The following is a 22,356-nucleotide window of genomic DNA, read 5'->3' as shown; positions in this document are numbered from 1 at the left end:
ATAGGTGTATATTGCAATGAATTCATGCCATTGTTGTACAGTTCAATATTATCAAAATTGTAAAATAATTCCTGTTTATTTATCTTAAATAATATTTGGTATAGATATATGTAACATTAATGTTACATAGGGAAAATATACACTATATTACCAAAAATGCAGTATCTTTAAATAAAAATAAGTTAAATCTCACTTGTGCTCTATATTTAAAGGTAAACATTGTTTTTTTGGTCTGTAGCACCTAAATTGTCAGTAAAGTCAGTGTCCAAAGAAATATAAAAAGCAGAAAATTACCCTTTTGATGACAAGGATGAAAGGACTTCAAGAAACCCATCAGCAATTGCAATAGAAATTGTTATTTTGTAGCCACTCTGATATTAAATTGCAATTAAAACTTAATAGGTATGTTTTGGTATATATGGATTTTCTGCAATACCATTAAGACAGTCACCTGCATTGAAAAAAAGCATAACTTCTAGAATGAGTATGAGCAACAAAGGAACATGCATCCTAGATGGGACTTGAAGCCACTGTCCCAGGTGATAGTAAACTTTTCAGGAAACTAATCCACAATGTCATTAGGATAAATGTCTGCTTTTAGATACTGGGCCATAATTTTGCAAGCTGAACAGTTCCAGATTGTTAAGCAGATTAAAGTTTCTGGTGGAGCCATTTGTGCAGTATGAACCAAGAATAAAAGGAACATCTCCAAAATTATTTTAATGAAATAAAGCCTATCTCCCCAGATGGGACTTGAACCCACAATCCCTGGCTTAGGAGGCCAGTGTCTTATCCATTAGGCAACTGGGGCTTAGTAACATCTTTGAGTGAAACTGATTTTTTCATTAGTATAATCATTAATTGTTGCGATATAGGAAAGCCGTTTATTTGTGTTCTTTGCTTTACAAATCCCAGCATGAAATGTGATTGTACTGTCCAGACCTAATAGTGTGGACCCTCATGTTACATTGCAGCAAAACAGATTGATGCAACTCTTTTACCAATAAAGAGGTAGTCTTTTGCATTCCATTTTGTTGACTAACTAAAGTAATGTTTACAGTTCATATGAACAAAAACAGCTGTGTGTACTGGTACCTTAAAAACAGTCATGTTTGTGTTTTTTTTCTGCCTTCATATCAGGATGTTCAGGAAGCAGATGATAATCATTAACTGTTGACATTAGAAAAAAAATTACATTTGCTCCAGGTGAGGCTTGAATTCTCAACCTCAGGATTGCTCAACAGATACTGTCTTATAAGTACCGCGCACAGACTGATTGCGCCACAGGAGCACATGGACAAAGCGCTTTATTTTTAGTTGAGTGATTTTAGCATCGAGTTGACTAAGTAAATTAGCTTGGTTTATTAATTTTAAATTAGTTACTTTTTAAATCCACTAAACTACTGCACCCAATACTAAAGTACCTAATAAAAGTAATATTCTAATCATAAGGTAATCAATTATATTGTGTATTTGTGTTATTGCCCAGTTTTATGTATCCATAGGTGTATATTGCAATGAATTCATGCCATTGTTGTACAGTTCAATATTATCAAAATTGTAAAATAATTCCTGTTTATTTATCTTAAATAATATTTGGTATAGATATATGTAACATTAATGTTGCATAGGGAAAATATACACTATATTACCAAAAATGCAGTATCTTTAAATAAAAATAAGTTAAATCTCACTTGTGCTCTATATTTAAAGGTAAACATTGTTTTTTTGGTCTGTAGCACCTAAATTGTCAGTAAAGTCAGTGTCCAAAGAAATATAAAAAGCAGAAAATTACCCTTTTGATGACAAGGATGAAAGTACTTCAAGAAACCCATCAGCAATTGCAATAGAAATTGTTATTTTGTAGCCACTCTGATATTAAATTGCAATTAAAACTTAATAGGTATGTTTTGGTATATATGGATTTTCTGCAATACCATTAAGACAGTCACCTGAATTGAAAAAAAGCATAACTTCTAGAATGAGAATGAGCAACAAAGGAACATGCATCCTAGATGGGCCTTGAAGCCACTATCCCAGGTGATAGTAAACTTTTCAGAAAACATATCCACAATGTCATTAGGATAAATGTCTGCTTTTAGATACTGGGCCATAATTTTGCAAGCTGAACAATTCCAGATTGTTAAGCAGATTCAAGTTTCTGGTGGAGCCATTTGTGCAGTACGAAGCAAGAATGAAAGGAACATCTCCAATATTATTTTAATGAAATAAAGCCTATCACCCCAGATGGGACTTGAACCCACAATCCCTGGCTTAGGAGGCCAGTGCCTTATCCATTAGGCCACTGGGGCTTAGTAACATCTTTGAGTGAAACTGGTTTTTTCATTAGTATAATCATTAATTGTTGCGATATAGGAAAGCCGTTTATTTGTGTTCTTTGCTTTACAAATCCCAGCATGAAATGTGATTGTACTATCCAGACCTAATAGTGTGGACCCTCATGTTACATTGCAGCAAAACAGATTGATGCAACTCTTTTACCAATAAAGAGGTAGTCTTTTGCATTCCATTTTGTTGACTAACTAAAGTAATGTTTACAGTGCATATGAACCAAAGCAGCTGTGTGTACTGGTACTTAAAAACAGTCATGTTTGTGTTTTTTTTCTGCCTTCATATCAGGATGTTCAGGAAGCAGATGATAATCATTAACTGATGACATTAGAAAAAAAATTACATTTGCTCCAGGTGAGGCTTGAACTCACAACCTCAGCATTGTTCAACAGATACTGTCTTATAAGTCCTGCGCACAGACCGATTGCGCCACAGGAGCACATGGTCAAAGTGCATTATTTTTAGTTGAGTGATTTTAGCATCGAGTTGACTAAGTAAATTAACTTGGTTTATTAATTTTAAATTAGTTACTTTTTAAATCCACTAAACTACTGCACCCAATACTAAAGTACCTAATAAAAGTAATATTCTAATCATAAGGTAATCAATTATATTGTGTATTTGTGTTATTGCCCAGTTTTATGTATCCATAGGTGTATATTGCAATGAATTCATGCCATTGTTGTACAGTACAATATTATCAAAATTGTAAAATAATTCCTGTTTATTTATCTTAAATAATATTTGGTATACATATATGTAACTTTAATGTTGCATAGGGAAAATATACACTCTAATACCAAAAAATGCAGTATCTTTAAATAAAAATAAGTTAAATCTCACTTGTGCTCTATATTTAAAGGTAAACATTGTTTTTTTGGTCTGAAGCACCTAAATTGTCAGTAAAGTCAGTGTCCAAAGAAATATAAAAGGCAGAAAATTACCCTTTTGATGACATGGATGAAAGGACTTCAAGAAACCCATCAGCAATTGTAATAGAAATTGTTATTTTGTAGCCACTCTGATATTAAATTGCAATTAAAACTTAATAGGTATGTTTTGGTATATATGGATTTTCTGCAATACCATTAAGACAGTCACCTGAATTGAAAAAAAGCATAACTTCTAGAATGAGAATGAGCAACAAAGGAACATGCATCCTAGATGGGACTTGAAGCCACTGTCCCAGGTGATAGTAAACTTTTCAGAAAACTAATCCACAATGTCATTAGGATGAATGTCTGCTTTTAGATACTGGGCCATAATTTTGCAAGCTGAACAGTTCCGGATTGATAAGCAGATAAAAGTTTCTGGTGGAGCCATTTGTGCAGTATGAAGCAAGAATAAAAGGAACATCTCCAAAATTATTTTAATGAAATAAAGCCTATCACCCCAGATGGGACTTGAACCCACAATCCTTTGCTTATCCATTAAGCCACTGGGGCTTAGTATCATCTTTGAGTGAAACTGATTTTTTCATTAGTATAATCATTAATTGTTGCGATATAGGAAAGCCGTTTATTTGTGTTCTTTGCTTTACAAATCCCAGCATGAAATGTGATTGTACTATCCAGACCTAATAGTGTGGACCCTCATGTTACAGTGCAGCAAAACAGATTGATGCAACTCTTTTACCAATAAAGAGGTAGTCTTTTGCATTCCATTTTGTTGACTAACTAAAGTAATGTTTAAAGTGCATATGAACCAAAGCAGCTGTGTGTACTGGTACTTAAAAACAGTCATGTTTGTGTTTTTTTTCTGCCTTCATATCAGGATGTTCAGGAAGCAGATGATAATCATTAACTGTTGACATTAGAAAAAAAATTACATTTGCTCCAGGTGAGGCTTGAACTCACAACCTCGGCATTGCTCAACAGATACTGTCTTATAAGTCCTGCGCACAGACCGATTGCGCCACAGGAGCACATGGTCAAAGCGCATTATTTTTAGTTGAGTGATTTTAGCATCGAGTTGACTAAGTAAATTAACTTGGTTTATTAATTTTAAATTAGTTACTTTTTAAATCCACTAAACTACTGCACCCAATTCTAAAGAACCTAATAAAAGTAATATTCTAATCATAAGGTAATCAATTATATTGTGCATTTGAGTTATTGCCCAGTTTTATGTATCCATAGGTGTATATTGCAATGAATTCATGCCATTGTTGTACAGTTCAATATTATCAAAATTGTAAAATAATTACTGTTTATTTATCTTAAATAATATTTGGTATAGATATATGTAACTTTAATGTTGCATATGGAAAATATACACTATATTACCAAAAAGTGCAGTATCTTTAATTAAAAATAAGTTAAATCTCACTTGTGCTCTATATTTAAAGGTAAACATTGTTTTTTTGGTCTGTAGCACCTAAATTGTCAGTAAAGTCAGTGTCCAAAGAAATATAAAAAGCAGAAAATTACCCTTTTGATGACAAGGATGAAAGGACTTCAAGAAACCCATCAGCAATTGCAATAGACATTGTTATTTTGTAGCCACTCTGATATTAAATTGCAATTAAAACTTAATAGGTATGTTTTGGTATATATGGATTTTCTGCAATACCATTAAGACAGTCACCTGCATTGAAAAAAAGCATAACTTCTAGAATGAGTATGAGCAACAAAGGAACATGCATCCTAGATGGGACTTGAAGCCACTGTCCCAGGTGATAGTAAACTTTTCAGGAAACTAATCCACAATGTCATTAGGATAAATGTCTGCTTTTAGATACTGGGCCATAATTTTGCAAGCTGAACAATTCCAGATTGTTAAGCAGATTAAAGTTTCTGGTGGAGCCTTTTGTGCAGTATGAAGCAAGAATGAAAGGAACATCTCCAATATTATTTTAATGAAATAAAGCCTATCACCCCAGATGGGACTTGAAACCACAATCCATTAGGCCACTGGGGCTTAGTAACATCTTTGAGTGAAACTGATTTTTTCATTAGTATAATCATTAATTGTTGCGATATAGGAAAGCCGTTTATTTGTGTTCTTTGCTTTACAAATCCCAGCATGAAATGTGATTGTACTATCCACACCTAATAGTGTGAACCCTCATGTTACATTGCAGCAAAACAGATTGATGCAACTCTTTTACCAATAAAGAGGTAGTCTTTTGCATTCCATTTTGTTGACTAACTAAAGTAATGTTTACAGTGCATATGAACCAAAGCAGCTGTGTGTACTGGTACCTTAAAAACAGTCATGTTTGTGTTTTTTTTCTGCCTTCATATCAGGATGTTCAGGAAGCAGATGATAATCATTAACTGATGACATTAGAAAAAAAATTACATTTGCTCCAGGTGAGGCTTGAACTCACAACCTCAGCATTGCTCAACAGATACTGTCTTATAAGTCCTGCGCACAGACCGATTGCGCCACAGGAGCACATGGTCAAAGCGCATTATTTTTAGTTGAGTGATTTTAGCATCGAGTTGACTAAGTAAATTAACTTGGTTTATTAATTTTAAATTAGTTACTTTTTAAATCCACTAAACTACTGCACCCAATACTAAAGTACCTAATAAAAGTAATATTCTAATCATAAGGTAATCAATTATATTGTGTATTTGTGTTATTGCCCAGTTTTATGTATCCATAGGTGTATATTGCAATGAATTCATGCCATTGTTGTACAGTTCAATATTATCAAAATTGTAAAATAATTCCTGTTTATTTATCTTAAATAATATTTGGTATAGATATATGTAACATTAATGTTGCATAGGGAAAATATACACTATATTACCAAAAATGCAGTATCTTTAAATAAAAATAAGTTAAATCTCACTTGTGCTCTATATTTAAAGGTAAACATTGTTTTTTTGGTCTGTAGCACCTAAATTGTCAGTAAAGTCAGTGTCCAAAGAAATATAAAAAGCAGAAAATTACCCTTTTGATGACAAGGATGAAAGGACTTCAAGAAACCCATCAGCAATTGCAATAGAAATTGTTATTTTGTAGCCACTCTGATATTAAATTGCAATTAAAACTTAATAGGTATGTTTTGGTATATATGGATTTTCTGCAATACCATTAAGACAGTCACCTGAATTGAAAAAAAGCATAACTTCTAGAATGAGAATGAGCAACAAAGGAACATGCATCCTAGATGGGCCTTGAAGCCACTATCCCAGGTGATAGTAAACTTTTCAGAAAACTAATCCACAATGTCATTAGGATAAATGTCTGCTTTTAGATACTGGGCCATAATTTTGCAAGCTGAACAATTCCAGATTGTTAAGCAGATTCAAGTTTCTGGTGGAGCCATTTGTGCAGTACGAAGCAAGAATGAAAGGAACATCTACAATATTATTTTAATGAAATAAAGCCTATCACCCCAGATGGGACTTGAACCCACAATCCCTGGCTTAGGAGGCCAGTGCCTTATCCATTAGGCCACTGGGGCTTAGTAACATCTTTGAGTGAAACTGGTTTTTTCATTAGTATAATCATTAATTGTTGCGATATAGGAAAGCCGTTTATTTGTGTTCTTTGCTTTACAAATCCCAGCATGAAATGTGATTGTACTATCCAGACCTAATAGTGTGGACCCTCATGTTACATTGCAGCAAAACAGATTGATGCAACTCTTTTACCAATAAAGAGGTAGTCTTTTGCATTCCATTTTGTTGACTAACTAAAGTAATGTTTACAGTGCATATGAACCAAAGCAGCTGTGTGTACTGGTACTTAAAAACAGTCATGTTTGTGTTTTTTTTCTGCCTTCATATCAGGATGTTCAGGAAGCAGATGATAATCATTAACTGATGACATTAGAAAAAAAATTACATTTGCTCCAGGTGAGGCTTGAACTCACAACCTCAGCATTGCTCAACAGATACTGTCTTATAAGTCCTGCGCACAGACCGATTGCGCCACAGGAGCACATGGTCAAAGTGCATTATTTTTAGTTGAGTGATTTTAGCATCGAGTTGACTAAGTAAATTAACTTGGTTTATTAATTTTAAATTAGTTACTTTTTAAATCCACTAAACTAATGCACCCAATACTAAAGTCCCTAATAAAAGTAATATTCTAATCATAAGGTAATCAATTATATTGTGCATTTGTGTTATTGCCCAGTTTTATGTATCCATAGGTGTATATTGCAATGAATTCATGCCATTGTTGTACAGTTCAATATTATCAAAATTGTAAAATAATTAGTGTTTATTTATCTTAAATAATATTTGGTATAGATATATGTAACTTTAATGTTGCATATGGAAAATATACACTATATTACCAAAAAGTGCAGTATCTTTAATTAAAAATAAGTTAAATCTCACTTGTGCTCTATATTTAAAGGTAAACATTGTTTTTTGGTCTGTAGCACCTAAATTGTCAGTAAAGTCAGTGTCCAAAGAAATATAAAAAGCAGAAAATTACCCTTTTGATGACAAGGATGAAAGGACTTCAAGAAACCCATCAGCAATTGCAATAGACATTGTTATTTTGTAGCCACTCTGATATTAAATTGCAATTAAAACTTAATAGGTATGTTTTGGTATATATGGATTTTCTGCAATACCATTAAGACAGTCACCTGCATTGAAAAAAAGCATAACTTCTAGAATGAGTATGAGCAACAAAGGAACATGCATCCTAGATGGGACTTGAAGCCACTGTCCCAAGTGATAGTAAACTTTTCTGGAAACTAATCCACAATGTCATTAGGATAAATGTCTGCTTTTAGATACTGGGCCATAATTTTGCAAGCTGAACAGTTCCAGATTGTTAAACAGATTAAAGTTTCTGGTGGAGCCATTTGTGCAGTATGAAGCAAGAATGAAAGGAACATCTCCAATATTATTTTAATGAAATAAAGCCTATCACCCCAGATGGGACTTGAACCCACAATCCATTAGGCCACTGGGGCTTAGTAACATCTTTGAGTGAAACTGATTTATTCATTAGTATAATCATTAATTGTTGCGATATAGGAAAGCCGTTTATTTGTGTTCTTTGCTTTACAAATTCCAGCATGAAATGTGATTGTACTATCCAGACCTAATAGTGTGGACCCTCATGTTACATTGCAGCAAAACAGATTGATGCAACTCTTTTACCAATAAAGAGGTAGTCTTTTGCATTCCATTTGATTGACTAACTAAAGTAATGTTTACAGTGCATATGAACCAAAGCAGCTGTGTGTACTGGTACTTAAAAACAGTCATGTTTGTGTTTTTTTTCTGCCTTCATATCAGGATGTTCAGGAAGCAGATGATAATCATTAACTGATGACATTAGAAAAAAAATTACATTTGCTCCAGGTGAGGCTTGAACTCACAACCTCAGCATCGCTCAACAGATACTGACTTATAAGTCCTGCACACAGACCAATTGCGCCACAGGAGCACATGGTCAAAGTGCATTATTTTTAGTTGAGTGATTTTAGCATCGAGTTGACTAAGTAAATTAAATTGGTTTATTAATTTTAAATTAGTTACTTTTTAAATCCACTAAACTACTGCACCCAATACTAAAGTACCTAATAAAAGTAATATTCTAATCATAAGGTAATCAATTATATTGTGCATTTGTGTTATTGCCCAGTTTTATGTATCCATAGGTGTATATTGCAATGAATTCATGCCATTGTTGTACAGTTCAATATTATCAAAATTGTAAAATAATTAGTGTTTATTTATCTTAAATAATATTTGGTATAGATATATGTAACTTTAATGTTGCATATGGAAAATATACACTATATTACCAAAAAGTGCAGTATCTTTAATTAAAAATAAGTTAAATCTCACTTGTGCTCTATATTTAAAGGTAAACATTGTTTTTTTGGTCTGTAGCACCTAAATTCTCAGTAAAGTCAGTGTCCAAAGAAATATAAAAAGCAGAAAATTACCCTTTTGATGACAAGGATGAAAGGACTTCAAGAAACCCATCAGCAATTGCAATAGACATTGTTATTTTGTAGCCACTCTGATATTAAATTGCAATTAAAACTTAATAGGTATGTTTTGGTATATATGGATTTTCTGCAATACCATTAAGACAGTCACCTGCATTGAAAAAAAGCATAACTTCTTGAATGAGTATGAGCAACAAAGGAACATGCATCCTAGATGGGACTTGAAGCCACTGTCCCAAGTGATAGTAAACTTTTCTGGAAACTAATCCACAATGTCATTAGGATAAATGTCTGCTTTTAGATACTGGGCCATAATTTTGCAAGCTGAACAGTTCCAGATTGTTAAACAGATTAAAGTTTCTGGTGGAGCCATTTGTGCAGTATGAAGCAAGAATGAAAGGAACATCTCCAATATTATTTTAATGAAATAAAGCCTATCACCCCAGATGGGACTTGAACCCACAATCCATTAGGCCACTGGGGCTTAGTAACATCTTTGAGTGAAACTGATTTTTTCATTAGTATAATCATTAATTGTTGCGATATAGGAAAGCCGTTTATTTGTGTTCTTTGCTTTACAAATTCCAGCATGAAATGTGATTGTACTATCCAGACCTAATAGTGTGGACCCTCATGTTACATTGCAGCAAAACAGATTGATGCAACTCTTTTACCAATAAAGAGGTAGTCTTTTGCATTCCATTTGATTGACTAACTAAAGTAATGTTTACAGTGCATATGAACCAAAGCAGCTGTGTGTACTGGTACTTAAAAACAGTCATGTTTGTGTTTTTTTTCTGCCTTCATATCAGGATGTTCAGGAAGCAGATGATAATCATTAACTGATGACATTAGAAAAAAAATTACATTTGCTCCAGGTGAGGCTTGAACTCACAACCTCAGCATTGCTCAACAGATACTGTCTTATAAATCCTGCGCACAGACCGATTGCGCCACAGGAGCACATGGTCAAAGTGCATTATTTTTAGTTGAGTGATTTTAGCATCGAGTTGACTAAGTAAATTAACTTGGTTTATTAATTTTAAAATAGTTACTTTTTAAATCCACTAAACTACTGCACCCAATACTAAAGTACCTAATAAAAGTAATATTCTAATCATAAGGTAATCAATTATATTGTGCATTTGTGTTATTGCCCAGTTTTATGCATCCATAGGTGTATATTGCAATGAATTCATGCCATTGTTGTACAGTTCAATATTATCAAAATTGTAAAATAATTACTGTTTATTTATCTTAAATAATATTTGGTATAGATATATGTAACTTTAATGTTGCATATGGAAAATATACACTATATTACCAAAAAGTGCAGTATCTTTAATTAAAAATAAGTTAAATCTCACTTGTGCTCTATATTTAAAGGTAAACATTGTTTTTTTGGTCTGTAGCACCTAAATTGTCAGTAAAGTCAGTGTCCAAAGAAATATAAAAAGCAGAAAATTACCCTTTTGATGACAAGGATGAAAGGACTTCAAGAAACCCATCAGCAATTGCAATAGACATTGTTATTTTGTAGCCACTCTGATATTAAATTGCAATTAAAACTTAATAGGTATGTTTTGGTATATATTGATTTTCTGCAATACCATTAAGACAGTCACCTGCATTGAAAAAAAGCATAACTTCTAGAATGAGTATGAGCAACAAAGGAACATGCATCCTAGATGGGACTTGAAGCCACTGTCCCAAGTGATAGTAAACTTTTCTGGAAACTAATCCACAATGTCATTAGGATAAATGTCTGCTTTTAGATACTGGGCCATAATTTTGCAAGCTGAACAGTTCCAGATTGTTAAACAGATTGAAGTTTCTGGTGGAGCCATTTGTGCAGTATGAAGCAAGAATGAAAGGAACATCTCCAATATTATTTTAATGAAATAAAGCCTATCACCCCAGATGGGACTTGAACCCACAATCCATTAGGCCACTGGGGCTCAGTAACATCTTTGAGTGAAACTGATTTTTTCATTAGTATAATCATTAATTGTTGCGATATAGGAAACGCCGTTTATTTGTGTTCTTTGCTTTACAAATCCCAGCATGAAATGTGATTGTACTATCCAGACCTAATAGTGTGGACCCTCATGTTACATTGCAGCAAAACAGATTGATGCAACTCTTTTACCAATAAAGAGGTAGTCTTTTGCATTCCATTTTGTTGACTAACTAAAGTAATGTTTAAAGTGCATATGAACCAAAGCAGCTGTGTGTACTGGTACCTTAAAAACAGTCATGTTTGTGTTTTTTTTCTGCCTTCATATCAGGATGTTCAGGAAGCAGATGATAATCATTAACTGTTGACATTAGAAAAAAAATTACATTTGCTCCAGGTGAGGCTTGAATTCACAACCTCAGGATTGCTCAACAGATACTGTCTTATAAGTACCGCGCACAGACCGATTGCGCCACAGGAGCACATGGTCAAAGCGCATTATTTTTAGTTGAGTGATTTTAGCATCGAGTTGACTAAGTAAGTTAACTTGGTTTATTAATTTTAAATTAGTTACTTTTTAAATCCACTAAACTACTGCACCCAATACTAAAGTACCTAATAAAAGTAATATTCTAATCATAAGGTAATCAATTATATTGTGCATTTGTGTTATTGCCCAGTTTTATGTATCCATAGGTGTATATTGCAATGAATTCATGCCATTGTAGTACAGTACAATATTATCAAAATTGTAAAATAATTCCTGTTTATTTATCTTAAATAATATTTGGTATAGTTATATGTAACTTTAATGTTGCATAGGGAAAATATACACTCTAATACCAAAAAATGCAGTATCTTTAAATAAAAATAAGTTAAATCTCACTTGTGCTCTATATTTAAAGGTAAACATTGTTTTTTTGGTCTGTAGCACCTAAATTGTCAGTAAAGTCAGTGTCCAAAGAAATATAAAAAGCAGAAAATTACCCTTTTGATGACAAGGATGAAAGGACTTCAAGAAACCCATCAGCAATTGCAATAGAAATTGTTATTTTGTAGCCACTCTGATATTAAATTGCAATTAAAACTTAATAGGTATGTTTTGGTATATATGGATTTTCTGCAATACCATTAAGACAGTCACCTGAATTGAAAAAAAGCATAACTTCTAGAATGAGAATGAGCAACAAAGGAACATGCATCCTAGATGGGACTTGAAGCCACTATCCCAGGTGATAGTAAACTTTTCAGAAAACTAATCCACAACGTCATTAGGATAAATGTCTGCTTTTAGATACTGGGCCATAATTTTGCAAGCTGAACAGTTCCGGATTGATAAGCAGATAAAAGTTTCTGGTGGAACCATTTGTGCAGTATGAAGCAAGAATAAAAGGAACATCTCCAAAATTATTTTAATGAAATAAAGCCTATCACCCCAGATGGGACTTGAACCCACAATCCCTGGCTTAGGAGGCCAGTGCCTTATCCATTAGGCCACTGGGGCTTAGAAACATCTTTGAGTGAAACTGGTTTTTTCATTAGTATAATCATTAATTGTTGCGATATAGGAAAGCCGTTTATTTGTGTTCTTTGCTTTACAAATCCCAGCATGAAATGTGATTGTACTATCCAGACCTAATAGTGTGGACCCTCATGTTACATTGCAGCAAAACAGATTGATGCAACTCTTTTACCAATAAAGAGGTAGTCTTTTGCATTCCATTTTGTTGACTAACTAAAGTAATGTTTACAGTGCATATGAACCAAAGCAGCTGTGTGTACTGGTACTTAAAAACAGTCATGTTTGTGTTTTTTTTCTGCCTTCATATCAGGATGTTCAGGAAGCAGATGATAATCATTAACTGATGACATTAGAAAAAAAATTACATTTGCTCCAGGTGAGGCTTGAACTCACAACCTCAGCATTGCTCAACAGATACTGTCTTATAAGTCCTGCGCACAGACCGATTGCGCCACAGGAGCACATGGTCAAAGCGCATTATTTTTAGTTGAGTGATTTTAGCATCGAGTTGACTAAGTAAATTAACTTGGTTTATTAATTTTAAATTAGTTACTTTTTAAATCCACTAAACTACTGCACCCAATACTAAAGTACCTAATAAAAGTAATATTCTAATCATAAGGTAATCAATTATATTGTGTATTTGTGTTATTGCCCAGTTTTATGTATCCATAGGTGTATATTGCAATGAATTCATGCCATTGTTGTACAGTACAATATTATCAAAATTGTAAAATAATTCCTGTTTATTTATCTTAAATAATATTTGGTATACATATATGTAACTTTAATGTTGCATAGGGAAAATATACACTCTAATACCAAAAAATGCAGTATCTTTAAATAAAAATAAGTTAAATCTCACTTGTGCTCTATATTTAAAGGTAAACATTGTTTTTTTGGTCTGAAGCACCTAAATTGTCAGTAAAGTCAGTGTCCAAAGAAATATAAAAGGCAGAAAATTACCCTTTTGATGACATGGATGAAAGGACTTCAAGAAACCCATCAGCAATTGTAATAGAAATTGTTATTTTGTAGCCACTCTGATATTAAATTGCAATTAAAACTTAATAGGTATGTTTTGGTATATATGGATTTTCTGCAATACCATTAAGACAGTCACCTGAATTGAAAAAAAGCATAACTTCTAGAATGAGAATGAGCAACAAAGGAACATGCATCCTAGATGGGACTTGAAGCCACTGTCCCAGGTGATAGTAAACTTTTCAGAAAACTAATCCACAATGTCATTAGGATGAATGTCTGCTTTTAGATACTGGGCCATAATTTTGCAAGCTGAACAGTTCCGGATTGATAAGCAGATAAAAGTTTCTGGTGGAGCCATTTGTGCAGTATGAAGCAAGAATAAAAGGAACATCTCCAAAATTATTTTAATGAAATAAAGCCTATCACCCCAGATGGGACTTGAACCCACAATCCTTTGCTTATCCATTAAGCCACTGGGGCTTAGTATCATCTTTGAGTGAAACTGATTTTTTCATTAGTATAATCATTAATTGTTGCGATATAGGAAAGCCGTTTATTTGTGTTCTTTGCTTTACAAATCCCAGCATGAAATGTGATTGTACTATCCAGACCTAATAGTGTGGACCCTCATGTTACAGTGCAGCAAAACAGATTGATGCAACTCTTTTACCAATAAAGAGGTAGTCTTTTGCATTCCATTTTGTTGACTAACTAAAGTAATGTTTAAAGTGCATATGAACCAAAGCAGCTGTGTGTACTGGTACTTAAAAACAGTCATGTTTGTGTTTTTTTTCTGCCTTCATATCAGGATGTTCAGGAAGCAGATGATAATCATTAACTGTTGACATTAGAAAAAAAATTACATTTGCTCCAGGTGAGGCTTGAACTCACAACCTCGGCATTGCTCAACAGATACTGTCTTATAAGTCCTGCGCACAGACCGATTGCGCCACAGGAGCACATGGTCAAAGCGCATTATTTTTAGTTGAGTGATTTTAGCATCGAGTTGACTAAGTAAATTAACTTGGTTTATTAATTTTAAATTAGTTACTTTTTAAATCCACTAAACTACTGCACCCAATTCTAAAGAACCTAATAAAAGTAATATTCTAATCATAAGGTAATCAATTATATTGTGCATTTGAGTTATTGCCCAGTTTTATGTATCCATAGGTGTATATTGCAATGAATTCATGCCATTGTTGTACAGTTCAATATTATCAAAATTGTAAAATAATTACTGTTTATTTATCTTAAATAATATTTGGTATAGATATATGTAACTTTAATGTTGCATATCGAAAATATACACTATATTACCAAAAAGTGCAGTATCTTTAATTAAAAATAAGTTAAATCTCACTTGTGCTCTATATTTAAAGGTAAACATTGTTTTTTTGGTCTGTAGCACCTAAATTGTCAGTAAAGTCAGTGTCCAAAGAAATATAAAAAGCAGAAAATTACCCTTTTGATGACAAGGATGAAAGGACTTCAAGAAACCCATCAGCAATTGCAATAGACATTGTTATTTTGTAGCCACTCTGATATTAAATTGCAATTAAAACTTAATAGGTATGTTTTGGTATATATGGATTTTCTGCAATACCATTAAGACAGTCACCTGCATTGAAAAAAAGCATAACTTCTAGAATGAGTATGAGCAACAAAGGAACATGCATCCTAGATGGGACTTGAAGCCACTGTCCCAGGTGATAGTAAACTTTTCAGGAAACTAATCCACAATGTCATTAGGATAAATGTCTGCTTTTAGATACTGGGCCATAATTTTGCAAGCTGAACAATTCCAGATTGTTAAGCAGATTAAAGTTTCTGGTGGAGCCTTTTGTGCAGTATGAAGCAAGAATGAAAGGAACATCTCCAATATTATTTTAATGAAATAAAGCCTATCACCCCAGATGGGACTTGAAACCACAATCCATTAGGCCACTGGGGCTTAGTAACATCTTTGAGTGAAACTGATTTTTTCATTAGTATAATCATTAATTGTTGCGATATAGGAAAGCCGTTTATTTGTGTTCTTTGCTTTACAAATCCCAGCATGAAATGTGATTGTACTATCCACACCTAATAGTGTGAACCCTCATGTTACATTGCAGCAAAACAGATTGATGCAACTCTTTTACCAATAAAGAGGTAGTCTTTTGCATTCCATTTTGTTGACTAACTAAAGTAATGTTTACAGTGCATATGAACCAAAGCAGCTGTGTGTACTGGTACTTAAAAACAGTCATGTTTGTGTTTTTTTTCTGCCTTCATATCAGGATGTTCAGGAAGCAGATGATAATCATTAACTGATGACATTAGAAAAAAAATTACATTTGCTCCAGGTGAGGCTTGAACTCACAACCTCAGCATTGCTCAACAGATACTGTCTTATAAGTCCTGCGCACAGACCGATTGCGCCACAGGAGCACATGGTCAAAGCGCATTATTTTTAGTTGAGTGATTTTAGCATCGAGTTGACTAAGTAAATTAACTTGGTTTATTAATTTTAAATTAGTTACTTTTTAAATCCACTAAACTACTGCACCCAATACTAAAGTACCTAATAAAAGTAATATTCTAATCATAAGGTAATCAATTATATTGTGTATTTGTGTTATTGCCCAGTTTTATGTATCCATAGGTGTATATTGCAATGAATTCATGCCATTGTTGTACAGTTCAATATTATCAAAATTGTAAAATAATTCCTGTTTATTTATCTTAAATAATATTTGGTATAGATATATGTAACATTAATGTTGCATAGGGAAAATATACACTATATTACCAAAAATGCAGTATCTTTAAATAAAAATAAGTTAAATCTCACTTGTGCTCTATATTTAAAGGTAAACATTGTTTTTTTGGTCTGTAGCACCTAAATTGTCAGTAAAGTCAGTGTCCAAAGAAATATAAAAAGCAGAAAATTACCCTTTTGATGACAAGGATGAAAGGACTTCAAGAAACCCATCAGCAATTGCAATAGAAATTGTTATTTTGTAGCCACTCTGATATTAAATTGCAATTAAAACTTAATAGGTATGTTTTGGTATATATGGATTTTCTGCAATACCATTAAGACAGTCACCTGAATTGAAAAAAAGCATAACTTCTAGAATGTGAATGAGCAACAAAGGAACATGCATCCTAGATGGGCCTTGAAGCCACTATCCCAGGTGATAGTAAACTTTTCAGAAAACTAATCCACAATGTCATTAGGATAAATGTCTGCTTTTAGATACTGGGCCATAATTTTGCAAGCTGAACAATTCCAGATTGTTAAGCAGATTCAAGTTTCTGGTGGAGCCATTTGTGCAGTACGAAGCAAGAATGAAAGGAACATCTCCAATATTATTTTAATGAAATAAAGCCTATCACCCCAGATGGGACTTGAACCCACAATCCCTGGCTTAGGAGGCCAGTGCCTTATCCATTAGGCCACTGGGGCTTAGTAACATCTTTGAGTGAAACTGGTTTTTTCATTAGTATAATCATTAATTGTTGCGATATAGGAAAGCCGTTTATTTGTGTTCTTTGCTTTACAAATCCCAGCATGAAATGTGATTGTACTATCCAGACCTAATAGTGTGGACCCTCATGTTACATTGCAGCAAAACAGATTGATGCAACTCTTTTACCAATAAAGAGGTAGTCTTTTGCATTCCATTTTGTTGACTAACTAAAGTAATGTTTACAGTGCATATGAACCAAAGCAGCTGTGTGTACTGGTACTTAAAAACAGTCATGTTTGTGTTTTTTTTCTGCCTTCATATCAGGATGTTCAGGAAGCAGATGATAATCATTAACTGATGACATTAGAAAAAAAATTACATTTGCTCCAGGTGAGGCTTGAACTCACAACCTCAGCATTGCTCAACAGATACTGTCTTATAAGTCCTGCGCACAGACCGATTGCGCCACAGGAGCACATGGTCAAAGCGCATTATTTTTAGTTGAGTGATTTTAGCATCGAGTTGACTAAGTAAATTAACTTGGTTTATTAATTTTAAATTAGTTACTTTTTAAATCCACTAAACTACTGCACCCAATACTAAAGTACCTAATAAAAGTAATATTCTAATCATAAGGTAATCAATTATATTGTGTATTTGTGTTATTGCCCAGTTTTATGTATCCATAGGTGTATATTGCAATGAATTCATGCCATTGTTGTACAGTACAATATTATCAAAATTGTAAAATAATTCCTGTTTATTTATCTTAAATAATATTTGGTATACATATATGTAACTTTAATGTTGCATAGGGAAAATATACACTCTAATACCAAAAAATGCAGTATCTTTAAATAAAAATAAGTTAAATCTCACTTGTGCTCTATATTTAAAGGTAAACATTGTTTTTTTGGTCTGAAGCACCTAAATTGTCAGTAAAGTCAGTGTCCAAAGAAATATAAAAGGCAGAAAATTACCCTTTTGATGACATGGATGAAAGGACTTCAAGAAACCCATCAGCAATTGTAATAGAAATTGTTATTTTGTAGCCACTCTGATATTAAATTGCAATTAAAACTTAATAGGTATGTTTTGGTATATATGGATTTTCTGCAATACCATTAAGACAGTCACCTGAATTGAAAAAAAGCATAACTTCTAGAATGAGAATGAGCAACAAAGGAACATGCATCCTAGATGGGACTTGAAGCCACTGTCCCAGGTGATAGTAAACTTTTCAGAAAACTAATCCACAATGTCATTAGGATGAATGTCTGCTTTTAGATACTGGGCCATAATTTTGCAAGCTGAACAGTTCCGGATTGATAAGCAGATAAAAGTTTCTGGTGGAGCCATTTGTGCAGTATGAAGCAAGAATAAAAGGAACATCTCCAAAATTATTTTAATGAAATAAAGCCTATCACCCCAGATGGGACTTGAACCCACAATCCTTTGCTTATCCATTAAGCCACTGGGGCTTAGTAACATCTTTGAGTGAAACTGATTTTTTCATTAGTATAATCATTAATTGTTGCGATATAGGAAAGCTGTTTATTTGTGTTCTTTGCTTTACAAATCCCAGCATGAAATGTGATTGTACTATCCAGACCTAATAGTGTGGACCCTCATGTTACAGTGCAGCAAAACAGATTGATGCAACTCTTTTACCAATAAAGAGGTAGTCTTTTGCATTCCATTTTGTTGACTAACTAAAGTAATGTTTAAAGTGCATATGAACCAAAGCAGCTGTGTGTACTGGTACTTAAAAACAGTCATGTTTGTGTTTTTTTTCTGCCTTCATATCAGGATGTTCAGGAAGCAGATGATAATCATTAACTGTTGACATTAGAAAAAAAATTACATTTGCTCCAGGTGAGGCTTGAACTCACAACCTCGGCATTGCTCAACAGATACTGTTTTATAAGTCCTGCGCACAGACCGATTGCGCCACAGGAGCACATGGTCAAAGCGCATTATTTTTAGTTGAGTGATTTTAGCATCGAGTTGACTAAGTAAATTAACTTGGTTTATTAATTTTAAATTAGTTACTTTTTAAATCCACTAAACTACTGCACCCAATTCTAAAGAACCTAATAAAAGTAATATTCTAATCATAAGGTAATCAATTATATTGTGCATTTGAGTTATTGCCCAGTTTTATGTATCCATAGGTGTATATTGCAATGAATTCATGCCACTGTTGTACAGTTCAATATTATCAAAATTGTAAAATAATTACTGTTTATTTATCTTAAATAATATTTGGTATAGATATATGTAACTTTAATGTTGCATATCGAAAATATACACTATATTACCAAAAAGTGCAGTATCTTTAATTAAAAATAAGTTAAATCTCACTTGTGCTCTATATTTAAAGGTAAACATTGTTTTTTTGGTCTGTAGCACCTAAATTGTCAGTAAAGTCAGTGTCCAAAGAAATATAAAAAGCAGAAAATTACCCTTTTGATGACAAGGATGAAAGGACTTCAAGAAACCCATCAGCAATTGCAATAGACATTGTTATTTTGTAGCCACTCTGATATTAAATTGCAATTAAAACTTAATAGGTATGTTTTGGTATATATGGATTTTCTGCAATACCATTAAGACAGTCACCTGCATTGAAAAAAAGCATAACTTCTAGAATGAGTATGAGCAACAAAGGAACATGCATCCTAGATGGGACTTGAAGCCACTGTCCCAGGTGATAGTAAACTTTTCAGGAAACTAATCCACAATGTCATTAGGATAAATGTCTGCTTTTAGATACTGGGCCATAATTTTGCAAGCTGAACAATTCCAGATTGTTAAGCAGATTAAAGTTTCTGGTGGAGCCTTTTGTGCAGTATGAAGCAAGAATGAAAGGAACATCTCCAATATTATTTTAATGAAATAAAGCCTATCACCCCAGATGGGACTTGAAACCACAATCCATTAGGCCACTGGGGCTTAGTAACATCTTTGAGTGAAACTGATTTTTTCATTAGTATAATCATTAATTGTTGCGATATAGGAAAGCCGTTTATTTGTGTTCTTTGCTTTACAAATCCCAGCATGAAATGTGATTGTACTATCCAGACCTAATAGTGTGAACCCTCATGTTACATTGCAGCAAAACAGATTGATGCAACTCTTTTACCAATAAAGAGGTAGTCTTTTGCATTCCATTTTGTTGACTAACTAAAGTAATGTTTACAGTGCATATGAACCAAAGCAGCTGTGTGTACTGGTACTTAAAAACAGTCATGTTTGTGTTTTTTTTCTGCCTTCATATCAGGATGTTCAGGAAGCAGATGATAATCATTAACTGATGACATTAGAAAAAAAATTACATTTGCTCCAGGTGAGGCTTGAACTCACAACCTCAGCATTGCTCAACAGATACTGTCTTATAAGTCCTGCGCACAGACCGATTGCGCCACAGGAGCACATGGTCAAAGCGCATTTTTTTTAGTTGAGTGATTTTAGCATCGAGTTGACTAAGTAAATTAACTTGGTTTATTAATTTTAAATTAGTTACTTTTTAAATCCACTAAACTACTGCACCCAATACTAAAGTACCTAATAAAAGTAATATTCTAATCATAAGGTAATCAATTATATTGTGCATTTGTGTTATTGCCCAGTTTTATGTATCCATAGGTGTATATTGCAATGAATTCATGCCATTGTTGTACAGTTCAATATTATCAAAATTGTAAAATAATTCCTGTTTATTTATCTTAAATAATATTTGGTATAGATATATGTAACTTTAATGTTGCATAGGGAAAATATACACTATACTACCAAAAATGCAGTATCTTTAAATAAAAATAAGTTAAATCTCACTTGTGCTCTATATTTAAAGGTAAACATTGTTTTTTTGGTCTGTAGCACCTAAATTGTCAGTAAAGTCAGTGTCCAAAGAAATATAAAAAGCAGAAAATTACCCTTTTGATGACAAGGATGAAAGGACTTCAAGAAACCCATCAGCAATTGCAATAGAAATTGTTATTTTGTAGCCACTCTGATATTAAATTGCAATTAAAACTTAATAGGTATGTTTTGGTATATATGGATTTTCTGCAATACCATTAAGACAGTCACCTGCATTGAAAAAAAGCATAACTTCTAGAATGAGTATGAGCAACAAAGGAACATGCATCCTAGATGGGACTTGAAGCCACTGTCCCAGGTGATAGTAAACTTTTCAGGAAACTAATCCGCAATGTCATTTGGATAAATGTCTGCTTTTAGATACTGGGCCATAATTTTGCAAGCTGAACAGTTCCAGATTGTTAAGCAGATTAAAGTTTCTGGTGGAGCCATTTGTGCAGTATGAAGCAAGAATAAAAGGAACATCTCCAAAATTATTTTAATGAAATAAAGCCTATCTCCCCAGATGGGACTTGAACCCACAATCCCTGGCTTAGAAGGCCAGTGTCTTATCCATTAGGCAAATGGGGCTTAGTAACATCTTTGAGTGAAACTGATTTTTTCATTAGTATAATCATTAATTGTTGCGATATAGGAAAGCCGTTTATTTGTGTTCTTTGCTTTACAAATCCCAGCATGAAATGTGATTGTACTATCCAGACCTAATAGTGTGGACCCTCATGTTACATTGCAGCAAAACAGATTGATGCAACTCTTTTACCAATAAAGAGGTAGTCTTTTGCATTCCATTTTGTTGACTAACTAAAGTAATGTTTACAGTGCATATGAACCAAAGCAGCTGTGTGTACTGGTACCTTAAAAACAGTCATGTTTGTGTTTTTTTTCTGCCTTCATATCAGGATGTTCAGGAAGCAGATGATAATCATTAACTGTTGACATTAGAAAAAAAATTACATTTGCTCCAGGTGAGGCTTGAATTCACAACCTCAGGATTGCTCAACAGATACTGTCTTATAAGTACCGCGCCCAGACTGATTGCGCCACAGGAGCACATGGACAAAGCGCTTTATTTTTAGTTGAGTGATTTTAGCATCGAGTTGACTAAGTAAATTAGCTTGGTTTATTAATTTTAAATTAGTTACTTTTTAAATCCACTAAACTACTGCACCCAATACTAAAGTACCTAATAAAAGTAATATTCTAATCATAAGGTAATCAATTATATTGTGTATTTGTGTTATTGCCCAGTTTTATGTATCCATAGGTGTATATTGCAATGAATTCATGCCATTGTTGTACAGTACAATATTAT

General features: G+C 33.2%; 4 non-coding genes across 4 annotated transcripts; all 4 read right to left on the bottom strand.

Moving 5' to 3' along the window:
* Nucleotides 1–2,239: 2,239 nt before the first annotated feature.
* Nucleotides 2,240–2,312, bottom strand: TRNAR-CCU (transfer RNA arginine (anticodon CCU)). Its single transcript has one exon. It is a non-coding gene; the product is annotated as a tRNA-Arg (tRNA).
* Nucleotides 2,313–6,699: 4,387 nt separating this feature from the next.
* On the bottom strand, nucleotides 6,700–6,772 carry TRNAR-CCU (transfer RNA arginine (anticodon CCU)). The gene has a single exon. It is a non-coding gene; the product is annotated as a tRNA-Arg (tRNA).
* A 5,851-nt stretch (nucleotides 6,773–12,623) lies between these two features.
* TRNAR-CCU (transfer RNA arginine (anticodon CCU)) lies at nucleotides 12,624–12,696 on the bottom strand. The gene has a single exon. It is a non-coding gene; the product is annotated as a tRNA-Arg (tRNA).
* A 4,386-nt stretch (nucleotides 12,697–17,082) lies between these two features.
* On the bottom strand, nucleotides 17,083–17,155 carry TRNAR-CCU (transfer RNA arginine (anticodon CCU)). The gene has a single exon. It is a non-coding gene; the product is annotated as a tRNA-Arg (tRNA).
* Between the last annotated feature and the right edge of the window lie 5,201 nt (nucleotides 17,156–22,356).

Source organism: Taudactylus pleione, unplaced genomic scaffold, assembly GCF_031769625.1.
Source record: "Taudactylus pleione unplaced genomic scaffold, aTauple2 ptg000473l, whole genome shotgun sequence".
In the NCBI taxonomy this organism is placed as follows: Eukaryota; Metazoa; Chordata; class Amphibia; order Anura; family Myobatrachidae; genus Taudactylus; species Taudactylus pleione.
Note: the sequence above shows the minus strand (reverse complement) of the source record. Positions and strands in the feature narration are given on the sequence as shown.